The sequence below is a fragment of the Etheostoma cragini genome, chromosome 14 (genome assembly GCF_013103735.1).
Source record: "Etheostoma cragini isolate CJK2018 chromosome 14, CSU_Ecrag_1.0, whole genome shotgun sequence".
NCBI classification, from domain to species: Eukaryota; Metazoa; Chordata; class Actinopteri; order Perciformes; family Percidae; genus Etheostoma; species Etheostoma cragini.
This window is the reverse complement of record NC_048420.1, coordinates 2,640,295-2,645,050: the sequence shown is the minus strand read 5'-3', so window position 1 is coordinate 2,645,050 and position 4,756 is coordinate 2,640,295.

The window sequence follows — 4,756 nt, the reverse complement described above, 5'->3', positions numbered from 1 at the left end:
AAAGACAAAGTATAGTATGTCAAATAAAAGCTATAGTATAGTATGTCAAAAACGTCATGGTATAGTATGTCAAAAAAGGGATGAAAAAAGTCATATTACAGTATGTCAGAAACATGATATAAAAGCATAGTATGTTAAAATGTATCATTAAAAAGCCATAGTAAAGTATGTTGAAAAAGGAATAAAAGAAGCCATAGTATAGTACGTCAACAAAGTGATATAAAAGCATAGTATGTTGAAATATGTAATTAAAAAGCCACAGTAAAGCACGTCAAAAAAAAGTGATAAACAGCATTAGTATATGTTGACAAAATTGATAAATAGACATGGAATAGTACCGTGAAAATATTTATAAAACAAGCCATAGTATAGTATGTCAGAAAATAACATGAAAAAGCCATATTATACATACATTTATGTTGAAAAAGCTATAGAATAGTACGTCAGATTATATCATGAAAAAAGCCTTATCATGGTACGCCAAAAAAAGTGATAAAAAAACCATGGTGTAGTGTGTCAAAATTAGTGATGCCATAGGTATGTCAAAAATATATTTAAAAAAAAGCCATAGTATAGAATAGCATATATCATAAAAATGTCCTAGTGTAGGATGTCGAAAAAGTGACAAAGCCATAGTACAGTAATTAAAAAAAGTGATAAAGCCATAGTATGGTATTTTGAAAAAGCCATAGTACAGTATGTCCAAAAAATTGATAAAAAAGCATGTATATCGAGAAATGGGATGGAAAAAGCCATAACACAGTATTTCTAAAATTATAAAAAAGCCAAAGTATAGTCTGTCAAAATTGCCATGTTACAGTTCAATGTCTTTCTCAGAGACACTGTTACATGTAGCCAGAGGAGCCTGGGACTTGTTATTATTGGTTGTCCTTTCCACCTCTAATCCACAAGCCATAGTATCGTATAGTAAGTAAGTAAGTAAGAAAAATTGATAAAAAGCCATAGTATAGAATGTCCAAAAATGTGATAAAAAAAGCTGAAAAAAAGTGATAAGAAACATATACTATACTTCAAAGTACTATAATATGGATATTAAATTGAGTGACCTGTTGACTATGTCAAAAAAAGTCATATAGCATGTTAATAAAAGTTATAGGTATAGTAGAACAAAAAAGACCAGCTCAATTACCTCAAAACTGTACTTAAATGTAGTACTGGTATGTATATTTAGTTAGATGTTTTAATCATGTCTTTTGGCGAATACAAAGAGTGTCCAAATCTTTACCTAATTTGTGATATTTTTACACTGCATACATATTTCAGTGATCATCAAAGTGATTTGAAATTAGGATAAAATCACTACCATTAAGTGTTCTAGCCATGTTTCAGCTGCAGGGGAAAATGTTTTTCATATCTTGTTAGATTCAGCATGTTCTAAACGCCTCTTCCATTAGGCCCTAAAGCATGCCTCCTCTTCTTCATCTTTCACCCCAAGAGGATAGATTTCATCATTCATCTACTGATTATTATTTTAATACACTACATGGTAAAATGTGAGGCAATCCTGAGAACAAATCCACTTACATAATCCTGCTAAGGACTGAGCTCTGTCCGACTATATGATCCCATATATTACCCAGCTCACGTCTCATCTCTCACATCTCAGACGGACTGACCCACTTCTCTGCCTTTACCCGGACAGGCTGAGCCTGGAGGCGAGGCTGGCCGCGACATAAGGCCGCTGCAGAGCTGACTGGTTCTGGGGTCCATCTCAACGGGCGTCTTTTCCTCCCCGTCTTCCCTCAAGTCATTACAGCAGCAGACAGCCGACAGAGGAAACGGATGGGTTTCCTTCCGACACGGCACTTCCACTTGTCTGATCATTCAAGGTCATGTCGAGCAGATCAATACAACTACACTGATGTACGGGGAAATGGATAACGTGTGTGTGTGTGTGGGGGGGGGGGGGGTTTCAGGAGGGGGTTCACAGACAAACACCGGAACAGGGTCACACACAGTGTGTTATCTTAGTTCCCGGATCTTACACTAGATGTCAGCGTAATGCAGCAAAGGGCTTTTTGTTCTCTCGAGTTTATCAATGTAAGATCCTTTGTTCCTTTAGTTGTCACACAGTATAATAACACAGTGCATATTTGAAGCCATTTCATGTGTTTATCCATTGAAAATCTCACATGCAGCTGCTTCAGTTAGGTCCTTAGGACACCAATGTTTTCCCTCACGTGATGCCAGTGGGATGTGTTTGCTGGAGAAAGTTTATTTTTTTACCCATCTCTCAAAAAAAGAAAAGACTCATGTAATCATTTCACATGAGGTCATTTATGAACCGTTCTACAAAGCAATTTCTAAAACGCCACATGTGTTCACGCAAGAACAAACTCACGTGCTTTAATGCTTTCATACTAATATGGATTAAAGTTTAATCGTCATGTTTGCTCTTGGGAGCATCTTTGTTTCCCTGCTGCGACGGCACAACTACATACATATTTAAAAGTCATATAACGTCTTTATGCATTCAGTATCCTCCATATGGCTGCTTCAAAAATACACTGAATGCACCAGTGGTTTCCAAGAGGATAAATGTGTCATCAATATGAAACTTTCATTTAAGAGGGTGTCTGCTGTCACTTTTGCGAGACATCACAGTCTCACAATATAGATCCACGGGTTTCAGTGTAATACCATTACATTAGGAAATCATTATCATATCAATAACGCCATTTATCATTGATATAATTAGATAGCTGACTGTATGTCATTCCAAACTGGCACACATAAATTACAGCCTATACCCTCCCCAACACCACGCTCCCCAAGAAGTCATTAATATATCCTAGTGTAATATTATCACATGGTTACATCCCTCTTCCCCATCTAATCTAATTCCTCAGTCTAATAGGTCATAATTAATTGCTCCATTATTAATCGAGTGATGTCATACCTTCATGCCTGAGGGTGAAATGAACTGTCTGTCACCAGGAGCGCTGCCTTTTGAGCGTGTGTGGCGGGTGTGTGTGTGTTGGCGCGATCCCAGTTTGAGATGTCAAAAGCTCATCAGACTCGACCATCTACAGATCAAATTCATCACTGTTCGGCGTGACCGTGTGATTACTGGTGATTACCTCGGGTCAAAAGGCTCAAACATCATCGAGGAGGATCTTACACCGCAGTGGGACATGAATATTTAATTCTGGTGAAGCTCTCTCTTTGACTAACTTGAGCCAGAGGAGATGGTGATTAGCCTCGCAGACAGGGCTAACAACCTAGGATGGATTAGAGTGGATGGCCATTGAATAACCCAATAACACTGAATCAGATAGATGGTCAGATGCAGAAGCAGGAGGAGTGGGTTTCAGCCTGCTAGTTCTTTAAGATGAAGATATTCATGAAATTAAACTATTTTTGATGCAATTCACCGTTTTCTATTTTTCTTGCAACAATAAGATTTAGTTTATATTCATGGTTTCATTTTGTCATAAGTGTAGAAAATAACCCAAATGCAGGGAAGGCCAGGCGATGTGGTCTCCTGTTGTCCTCGGGTCAAATTGGAACCCTTTAAAAACTGTCTTTATCGGAAATATGAGTTTCTTTTTAACCAAATTACCACAAAAAATGGATTGGATTCCATACAACGCTATTTGAAAATACAAATGATCATTTTCATTTGATAACTAATCTGTACGTTCCTCTGATCTTAACTACTAGTCAAAATAATTCCTAACTTCTGTTTTTTAACTCAAATACAAGGTATAATTATATTTAAATGAGGGTTATTGACCATGAATTCCACAAAGTAGTGTAAAACTAGTAAAAAAAAGTCACCACCGGAAAGCTAACGACGTCAGTTTAGCTAACAGCTAATTCTGCTAACCGCTAGCTGACTGCTTGATTCCGCCTAAAATAAGGTTACTCAAACTAAACAGTGGGAAAAGTTAAATAAAGACTTTACAGTAATTATATAGACAAGTATTGAGTGATTGTATTTTAAATTAGCATAAGTAAAGTAGAACTGACGTAACAGCAGTTTTTTTTTTAAGTTTTGAGGGTCTTTTACATGCTGTCTCAGCTGGTGGTTAGCCAAATTAGCTGTTAGCTAAACTAACGTTGTTAGCTTTCCGGTGGAGGTGAACGGGCTTTCTTTAACTGTCTATGGGAACAGATTGTGCAGTGTCGTAAATCCGCGTTCATCATGCGCAAACATATTGCACATGCGCGGACCGGATCGTGCAGACAGGACGGATCGTGTACCGACACAGACTACCAATATTAAACAGGAAACACAAACATACAGAAACTACAACCTTGAAACATTTTAAGGGGCGAAGTCCACCATTCCTGCTTTGGATCCCAATTGACCACTCATGGAGAAGAAATTCACAGCAAACGGTGCAGCCCGTAAGTGCAACATTTAAGAATTTCATTGATATTAGCCTGTTTGCTGTGTTCTTCCAGAACTCTGGGACCTGTAGTGTTAAAATAACCACGTGTGTTGCCAAATCAACTAGAACCTTAATAGGAAGAAATTATATATATTTTTTAAATACAAGAGAGAATCTCACTTTAATGTGATTATATTTGCCCATAAATGGTTCCCTTATGCCCTTATTTCTTTTAATTATTCAACACCAGTAGTGGTTGAGTTTATAGCGCATTATCACATTTCAAAGTATATTACAGCAACTTCTGGCAAAACATTTTGCTTTGCTGTTATGGGAGAGACACACTAACAGATCTGCATAAAAAATACACACTGTTGGGAGACTGATTAGCCCTAGCA